Source organism: Camellia sinensis, chromosome 3 (assembly GCF_055761805.1).
Source record: "Camellia sinensis isolate YWXY chromosome 3, ASM5576180v1, whole genome shotgun sequence".
Lineage (NCBI taxonomy): Eukaryota > Viridiplantae > Streptophyta > Magnoliopsida > Ericales > Theaceae > Camellia > Camellia sinensis.
Window position 1 is genome coordinate 87,840,851 of NC_138963.1, and position 10,791 is coordinate 87,851,641.

Genomic DNA, 10,791 nt, shown 5'->3' on the forward strand with positions numbered 1-10,791 from the left:
TTGCTGGTCTACTCTCTCATCCTTCCATTCCATTTTTCTCATTTTCTTTGTCTTTTTACTTAATAATATTGGAAGCTTGTTCTTCCAATTATTTTTGGCGCTGCCACCACTATATTGTCGCCAGTTCTGTCATGTTCTAGCCTCCATGGATCCACCCTCACTAGATCTGCCTCGTCTCTTTTAGATTTGGCTTTGAACACTAGTGTTGGCTTCGCCTCTCCCTCTTTTTGATCTTCTAGATCTGATATTTGGTTTGTGCCCAAAATTTTATTCCTGCGCCCAAAACTTTAAGATATGATTTCAGATTTTCTCACAATTTAAAGACCAACGTTGTTTAACACTTTTGTTTCACGATAACCTTAATGTTCCATATTACCCAACGGGAATGGAGTTTTTAGATTTCAAATTGAAGGTTGCAGTGTAATAAAGTTTTGGATGTGTTTGGTGACTTGAATCTGATTATTTTTAGTTTGATTTTTTATTTTTTTATTATTTATTGTAATAATCCTCGTGTGGAGATTGTGTCTCTCTTTTGTGAGAGTTTTTCTCGTCCTCTATGGATGTTTGGATTCTTCTTCCTATGAAAATTTGTTATCTCTTTATGAGATCTTTTATTACTGTTGTATGAGATTGATTCGATTTTTTATTATTTTGCAATAAAGATTTTCTTTCCGATCTAAATATATATATATATATATATATATATAAAATATAAATATGATCATTATAACATACTTCAATAAAAAAAAGAAAAATGAGAGGATCTCCTTCAATCCAGAGTTTAGACTAGAGGGCACTGTTCGGGCTCGTGGGGCTCATCCTGAGCCCCATTTTGATGATCCAAGTTGTTTATTTTGTCGGACACGTCGTGTATTTTATCCACACAAAAAATTAAGTTGATCCAATAACCGTAACTTACTCAATTTATTGCGTTTTTAACGAAAAAAATATGTATTTTTAAAAATAAACCATACATTTTTTTGATTAAAAATGCGATATATTGAGTAAGTTACAATTATCGAATCGACTTAATTTTTTTGTGTGAATGAAAGGTACAAAGTGGCTTTCAAAATGAACAATTTAAATTATCGAAATGAGACTCGTAATAACCCTCGCAACCCAAACAACGCTCCCCAATATAAAATCTGGACTCCATAAAAGAAACAATGGCAAAACTATACAAATTGTAGAGAAATGAGCTCGAGCTCACAAACGTGGAGGCTGTAAAATTTATAAATATGAAAATAATTTAATTCTATAATTATAGAAACTCAATGACTAATTTAACAAAGAGGTCTATTAAAGTTAATTACACAGCAAAATTCAAAAATTAACCCAACAAAAAGGATTGATGCTAAGCCTTCTTGGTACAAGTATATAAGAGTGATCAACTCAGATTGACCCCAAAGCCTTCTGGATAAGAGCATATAAAGAGTGATAAATTGAATTAAAATAAAAATTAAACTGTTTATTTTAAAAAATAAAATTTTAATTTATTTTTTGAAAACAAAGGGAATAAATTAAATAGATTATTTTTGGATAAATTACAGATACATCTTCTCAGATTTTCTTAATATACAAATTATCTCATGTGGTTTGAAAAATTACAAATATCTCATTATCAGAATGTTTTTATTTAATAAAAATCAGGATCCTGTCCTTCATCTCTCTCCTTAACTCCTTACTTGTTGGGCCGAACCGTTCACATTTTAAGATTTGTTTTATATTATACTTGTAAAAAATCAAGTTGATCGGATATCAGAGACTACGTGTCTAACTAATATCTTATATAACAATAAAATTAACTAAATTGTTAAATGAAATATATTTCTGACATTATTAAAAATTGTTAATTGACTTTATGATTTCTTAATAAAATATGTCATTGATTATGCAATTATAAATTTGAAGGGACAACATTTACCTTGTTTGGTTTTTGGTTTTCAAAAATATTTTTTTGAGTATTCAATTCTTATTTTTATATTTTAAATATTATAATCAATAATTTTTAATTTTTAAATTCAGTTAATCTTAATATACTTTAAAAGTAAAAAATTTGTACAAAAATCTTTAAAAAAATTTATTGAATACAACAAAATATGAAAATGTATTGAATTTTTGTATATGGTGAATTGTTTTTTTGTATTTTTTTTCATAAATATTATACTTTTTATGTATTTAGATTAGGTGCATTTTAAAACAAAAAATTTATGTAAAATATTAAAAAAAAATCACTAAAAACAAAAAAACACATAGTGGTTCGTATTTTAAAAATGTAGGATATATTTGTAATTGGTAAATGCTAATAAGTGCTCCTATGCATATTTTAATATTAGAAAGTGTGTATAAAGAATCATGAAAATATGTAAAACTATTGAAAATTGTATTGATTTTAGTAAATATGTATTGAATTTAGTGAAATTTGTCTTGTGGTTTTTAAATTGTTTGTCTTTTACTTATACCCTAGGAATACTTGTTAGCAAGATCCTTTATAAGTTGGGTTAGGTTTCTCTTATGTTGTGATCTTAACATGACAGAACTTAAGAGGCTTGTAGAGTTTAACACAGGTCTTCTTTTAATGATTCAAACCGTTCATTTTGTAAGTCTCGTAATGTATATTATCAATGAAAAAATTTAGAACAATCCGATAATCGTAACATTTTTATTTTATTGCATTTGTCTCAAAAAAATAGATTGTCAATTTCTAATACATATTTGTCGTCATTTTTGCAGAGACAAATGCAATAAAATGAAAAAGTTATGATTGTTAGATCGAACTATAATTTTTTTTCATAGATAATATACATTGTAAACTTTACAAAATGAACGGTTTGAATTATTGAAATGAGACCCGTGTTGGGTCCTATAAACCCCTTAAATTTTGTCATGTTGAGATCCTAACATGAAGCCTATCCTTGTAGTTAACATATTATTTTTTTAGGATAAATTACACTTACCTTCCCTGAGATTTCTGACAATTACAAGAACCTTCCTTGTTTCAATAATTACACTAAGCTCCCTTACTTTTGAAACTATTGTCAAGTTTTCCCTATTATTAGGCTATTTAACAGAAATTGTTGATGTTATGATAATGTCATACCAAAAATGAAGAAATTACACATTAATTACTTTATCTATTCAAATAAGAAATTTCACTCACCTCCCTTCAAGTTTTGCATATATACTATCAAAAATTCATATACATATATTATGATTATTTAATAAAATTCTTAAATTTCATGCAATATTATATAAAATCTTTAAATTGTTAAGACTTTATTAAATCATTTAATGCAAAAAAAAAAAAAACTTAATTTTTATTGATGAAATACTTAAAACTAAATAATCTCTCTAAAATTAATGTTAGATAACAGCTTAATAATTTAATGTAAGTTTTATTTCACACCACATAAATAAACTAAAAAACTACCTTTTTTGTCAGCTAAGAAGAGCCAAAATCATCCATGCTCATATAGAGAAAATGGAAAATGAAAAATGAAAAAGGGAGACATGGAGAAAATGAAGCTGTGAGCTGAATGCTTTACTGTTCATATTACATTTTTCAAAAACTCTAAAAAAAAAAAAAAAAAAAAAAAACTCTACTTAGTCACATGGTTGTATTAGTGTTAATGGAATTTTATTTTTTCAATTAGTGGACAATTAGGATTTAAATTCAACTCATTCCTTTGCAACTTTTTCTTATCAATCAACCAGAGCATAACGGAATTGAATTTTTTTAAATGTTTATTTTTCCATTATGTTGCACTTTTCTTGTGGTTGATCAGTAGATATCAAAATATGAAATTGTTAATTATGTTTGAGAATTCATGCAACGTAAGATCCTTGGAAATTTCCATTCATCGGCTTATAATCTGTGTCTGTTCATGCAACTGAATATAATTGAGATTGTGAAATTTGATAGCATTCATATATCATATGTGTGTATTCAGGGGGAATATAATTGTGAAATTGTGCCGTGGGCAAGAACTGAGGTTGAGAGCCATAGCCAGAAAAGGCATTGGCAAAGACCATGCAAAATGGTCACCTGCAGCAACAGTTACTTTCATGTATGAGCCAGAGATCCATATCAATGAAGAGATGATGGAGACTTTACCACTTGAAGATAAAAGAAATTGGGTTGAAAGTAGTCCCACCAAAGTGTTTGACATTGATCCTAACACTCGGCAGGTTGGTTGAAACATCACACACACGTTTAAAATGTGGGTTTTTGACATTGTCCTGAGAGTAATGTATTATGTGACTTCTATAAGTTGGCTTCTAGAAGCATTGCAATGTTTGCCTTCTTTGTTTGGGTGTCCTTTTGAGTACTAATAACATTTGATGGGGCAATCTGCTTATATGACATGGAAATTGTTTCAAGGGTGAAGTATTAGTGGTGGAAACAAGATGACTACCAGTATATTTGTTGACACATTGGCTATCAAACTTATTTCCATAAGTAATTTTAGGTGGAAGAGAGGACAGCTAGTTTTTTAATTATCTACAAGATGCTTTCTTAATCGTATGTCAAATGAATATCTCAAAACCCGTCAAATACTTTTTGTGTTGCATTTTCCATTTAATATAAATACTTCATTTCATCCAATCCTATGAGATAAAAGGCATAGAGCTGAACATTGCAACAATCTAGTTGTGTCTGCGCTGGTAGGATTTGGAGAGTAAATGAAATTGATGTTCAGACAGAAGACTTCACCTGCCATGGAACAATTCTTGTAACATAAGGTACTACTTATTTCCTTGACATTTTTCTGTGTATGCTACAAGTAACTCTGTGAGGTCCAGATAAGAAGCAGTCGGTAGAAGTTTTGAGGAAGCAATGCTGGCTTCTCATAAAATGTTTCAAATTTGTTGATGATAATCTTACATTTGCGCAAAAAATCTTCTCAAATATACATCCATTTAGTTTGATTTGAGTAGGATTTCAACCTTGCAGAAATTTTATACAAATTCTTCTTAGGTGACAGAAATGTGTTACATAAAATGATTGACAGATATCCTGGAAATTGATGTACTTTTTTTTAGCTTCAAGTGCTCTGACTTGGCAGAAATGGTCAAGAAAAACCATGGCTAGAAGTCATTGAACATTTAAAGAAAGGGGATTTTTAACTCATATGTTCATCATACCAAAAGTTTAGTCGGTTTTAGGTGAGGCTTGACGTTTGCAACCAACAGAGGTCATCCAGCTGATACTAACAAACCCTAGGCTGCACAAGACAGCAAACTTTAGATTTGTCCAAATGGCAGGATGTGGATATGGAGATGGAACATTATTGCTTGAAATGGGTAGGTTAACTAGATATGAATCATATGATTTATCTTATTAATGCTGGGGGTTATTGGGCTAGGTTTGGGCTTGGGCTGTAGGTTCTCCGGGTTTTCAGTTGTGATTTTTTTACTTACCCCCCAAAAAAAAGGTATGTTCTCCTGACTGGCACAATATGCAGATGGAAGTTGGAACTTGAAGTGGAAGACTTGGATGCGGAGAGGATTGCGGCCAATGTGCATAAGAGTGGGAGAATTTAGAATGCAATTTTCATAAATGATTAAATGGCAACCACCAGTTTGTGGCTTCAGTGTCATTCGCGTTTAATGGCTTTACTACATTTCAGTTTATGACCATGAAAATCACGACTTATTAAAATTAAAAAATTGTTGCTAAATTCACTGAGGTCTTCATCCTGCTTTGAACTATTAACTGAATTCCAAGAATGAGAGCGCTTTCTGAATTCTACAATGAAATGTCTTTAACCATAGTGAAATATCATGGTTCTTACAAATCAGGATCATCAGCAGAAGGCCTTGGACTGGATGATATTTTGTAGTTCCTCAATATATTTATCAGATCTGTTGTGCTATTTCTTACACATCATGACCATTAGCAAAAGGCCCCTGATAGGGTGATATTTTATAGTTCCTCAATAGGTTTGGCCCAGATCTTCCATTCAATTTGTTGTGTAGTTTTGTTTTTTTTTTTTTTGGGATTTTGTTCCTTGGCTTTTTAAATGTTACATAAGATCCATTTATGTAATCCATCCTTCAAATAAATCTACTGGTGCAGTCAAGCTTCTCAGTTGTTGCTTAATGCAATAGAAGTTCTTAAGCAAAAGCTGGATGCAGTTCACCTTTCGGAGGATACTGTAGAAGCCAACAAACAGTATGGCAAGTTGGGTGCACATATGCGAGGAGGTTGATCTCTTTGTTAGACCAGGTTCCTCGGTTGATTTCCTTGGATTTTAAGGAAGTCAAATTGCTTCTGTTTGCCTTCTGAGAGACATGTTTTGTCTAGGTATCGTCTTGCAAATTCTTGATCACTTAGATTATGGATAATAATCTTATCATCAGTATGTATGCTTTGAAACTTTTGGGAAATAGTTAACTTGTGTTTTCCTTGTTGAACATGTGATGATGCTTTTAATTAAACCTGCAAGAAGTCCATTAAAATGTAGGATAGATTGCCTCCATATTGATTCCTTGTTTAAACCATGTTGTGCTGGCTTTGTTGTTATATCACTTTCGGGGTCACTTGATGGATTTCTTGAATGAATGGTTAAGCTTTTGTATTATCAGGTTGTATATCCTTCGAGTTTTATAGTATCACGTAACTAGCATTTTATGAATTTGGAACGGTGAAAGGTTAAACACTCACTTCAGATCTTAAATGCTAGATTAGCTTACCCGTATTCCAGTGTTTACATGCACCTCTCTTTATATTCACAGTAGCTATGCGATTTTCACCCCTACTCTCTACAGCTTGACTCACAATGTGACTAATGTCACCCTTTGTTCTTGGAGGGAAGGTACATCAGCCTGCTGTGTGAGCTTCTCTCGGATTTATTTTGATAATTCAAATTATTCATATTGTAAAATTTATTAAGCAAATCATTTATAAAATAAGTTAAATTGATCGGACACTTGTAATCACATGAATAAAAGTTTGAATTGTTTTTAAAAAAAATATATATTAGGGGTTAATTGGTGAAAAATCCATTATGGAGCCAAATGTTATTTAGTTAGTTTACTCTTTTTTAGTGATAAGAACACACATTGAAAAGTCGTCGAAAAAGTCAACCAGCACTAGAAAAGTCATCGAAAAATTGGTTGGACGGCAGTTGGTGGCAATGAGATGGACAAATAGGTGACGTGTATAAATAGTGTGCATTTGAACAAATAATTGTATAGATAGGTGACACATATATAGATAATGAGATATTTGAACAGACAGTTGCAAGATAGATGGCACAGATATTTGGATAGATAGATAAGCTCTGAACAAGTGTTATTTTAGACAAATAAATGTCATTTTGGGCCAAATAGATTTAAGTTTACTATCAAAATAAATGGTTGTTGTTTCTTCTTCCTTTTTATTTTTTTTTATTATATATATATATATATATAAATGTAATCTTGTTATGCAGCTACAAAGCTCTTATTAACTTATTTTTTTTTCATAAATAATAGTAAATGATATGTTTGACAAGTTTTACAATATGAATAATTCAGATCATTAAAATAGATTCGGGACAAGGCGAATCGAGTAGCACAACAGCAGTCCCTCTTCATGTTTTTCTGCTTGATGGATAGATGGATGGTTGAAAAACAAACATGGGGAAGAGTGGTTGAAAGTTCTACCGATTGAAAAACTCATGAGTCTAATTATCCAAATTTTTTTTTTTATTTTTGATCGATTCCAATTACCCACTTTGATAACATATATTTCTCATTCATGCTGTTCAAGTTTAGGACTTGTTTGTAAAGTGTTAAATTAGTATACTTCTTAACTTTTTATGAAAAAGTGTGAAATAGTGATGTTGTAGAGAGGTGGACCTAAATAAGAGATAATGTGACTCAAATAAAATAATTGTGATCTAAATAAGATAATGTGTTAAAATAACATGCACTATTTTAGCACATGTCAAACAAACTCCTAGTTTGATTCTCATTCATGTCGACTAAGAGTGATAAACGAGCTACAGTTAACTGTTCAAGTTTAGTTTGATAGCTTTAACGAATTTTAAAATTTGTTTATGTTGGTTGTTAAATTTTCGAACTAATCTCAAATAAGTTTTTATCAAGTTGAGCTTAATTAGTTTGGTAATTTTATATAGTTTTTACTTATCGTGCCGAACTGAATGAGTAATTGACTATTCAAATTTGATTTGAAACTTTAACGAGTTTCAAAATGCGTTTAAATTTAGCTTGTTTACTTAACAAATTGAACTCAAACGAGTTTTTAATGAGTCTAACATGAATTGAGTTTGAATTGTTTGATTCGTTTATCACATTTCATGTACACTAGTCTGTGTGTGTGTGTGTTTTTTTTTTTAAAAAAAATTAAAAAGCACTTATCATTTTTATTTTTGAATGATATAATTTTTTTTTAAAAAAAAGGGAAATTACAAATACACCATTTGTGGTTTACTTAAAATATGAATTGTCCATTGTGATTTGGAAAATAATAAATATCTTCTTGTAATTTTTTTTATTTAACAAAATTAATTAAAAAAAATTATTCACTATTTACCTATATAATAATAAAATTATATAAATTATTAATTGAAATATATTTCTAACATTATTAAAAACTGTCAATTTACTTGATGATTTATTGATAAAAGGATTATTTGTTACGAAATTAGAAACTTCAAAAAATAAGATGTAATTTCTAGAATCACAGGAAACAATTCATATTTTAAGCAAAATTTGAGGAGGTGCATTTATAATTTATCCTAAATAGTTCAAGAATAACTGTGTTGTCTCCTAAAAACTAAATTATTTAAAAATAAATAACATTCCAAATGAAATTTATAAAAATAAAAAATAAAAAAACAATTTGCAAAAGAATCACCTTGTTTGGTTTAATTATTGAAAATTGTTATTGTTCTTTTTTAGTGAACTTCTTCATATTTAAGTCTTAAAAAAAAAAAACACACACACACACACATATACACACACACACACAGTCCTAACTGCACATAATCTAGATGAACTTTAAAGAGTACAAGTTTTCAAGATAAATTGCAAATTAACGGTAAAACTTACCGACTTTAATAATTATAATGATAAACTTTTCCATAGTTTTGCAATTTATTTCTGGTCTTGCGCTTTTCCCAACTTTAAAAGTAAATTATTTGTGAATAAATCCAAAAAAGGCTCCCTATAAAATTGAAAATATGGTTTTTACTATTTGTTTTTAGTCAAATTTTTTACTATTTAAGTGCATTTAAAAAAAAAAAAAAAAAAACCACAAAACACAATATGAAAAAAAAAATATACTCAAAACAAATTTTGGATTTAAAAGTTAAAGTATTTTCTGAGTTTTTCAGAAATGAAAACAAAAATATAATCAGACAAGCCCATATTTGTTGAACTACCAAGTAAAAATAAGCTGTGAGTAGGAATGGCAATGGGGGGCAATGGGGTGGATATTAATTCCCCATCCCCATTCCCCTATAATAAATTTTCCCCATTCCCCATTCCCCATTCCCCATGGGTACCACCCTCCCCATTTTTTAATGGGTATGGATTTTCTCCAACCCACTTTAATCCCCATTTTTATTTTTTATATTTAATGTTAACAACCACTTTTTTTTTTTTTTTTTTTTAAAGGTTCACAACAAAAATTAAATATACCTTCAATCTTTTTTCTTTCTTTTTAAATATATTTAATGTTAACAATTTTTTTTTTATTTTTTTTTATTTTTTTTTAAGGTTCACAACAAAAGTTAAATATACCTTCAATCTTTTTTCTTTCTTTTTTAATATATTTAATGTTAACAATTTTTATTTATTTATTTATTTATTTTTTATTTATTTATTTATTTTTTTAAGGTTCACAACAAAAGTTAAATATACCTTCAATCTTTTTTCTTTCTTTTTTAATATATTTAATGTTAACAATTTTTATTTATTTATTTATTTATTTTTTATTTATTTATTTATTTTTTTAAGGTTCACAACAAAAGTTAAATATACCTTCAATCTTTTTTCTTTCTTTTTTAATATATTTAATGTTAACAATTTTTTTTTTATTTTTTATTTTTTATTTAAGGTTCACAACAAAAGTTAAATATACCTTCAATCTTTTTTCTTTCTTTTTTAATATATTTAATGTTAACAACCTTCTTGTTTTTCTTTTGTCTTTTTTTTTTATAAAGGTTTTAGCTAAATATACCTTCAATCTTTTTTCTTTCTTTTTTAATATATTTAATGTTAACAACTTATTTTTTTATTTTATTTTTTATTTTTTTAAGGTTCACAACAAAAGCTAAATATACATTCAATCTTATTTTATTTTATTTGGTTCAACAACAAAATCAAATACACATTAATTAATTAATTAAAAAGTTTGTTTTATAATAATCAAATATATAATTTTGAGAAAATCAAAAAGTTTGTTTGAAGAAAGTGTTATAAGACTCATATTAAATTGCATCAGGGCATAAACAAGGAATTGTTAGCCACAGACAATTTAGACATTAAACCATCTTTCTCTTAGCAAATTTGAACAATTCATTTTAATTTATCCAAAATCTAATTATACCTTAACAAATCTGAACCACTCATTTTAAGATATCTATACATTACCACACCCAATCCATCCTCCATCTTCTTCCTTTAGTCCTCTACGAATTTTGTTGTTTGTTACTTTTAAAAAACAAAAAATGTTTTTTCAATTAAATTTTTACTAATTTCACAACACCATCACCACTATTCTCACTTTCACTGTCACACTACCATCACCATAGCCACTACCATCATCACTGCCGCCAT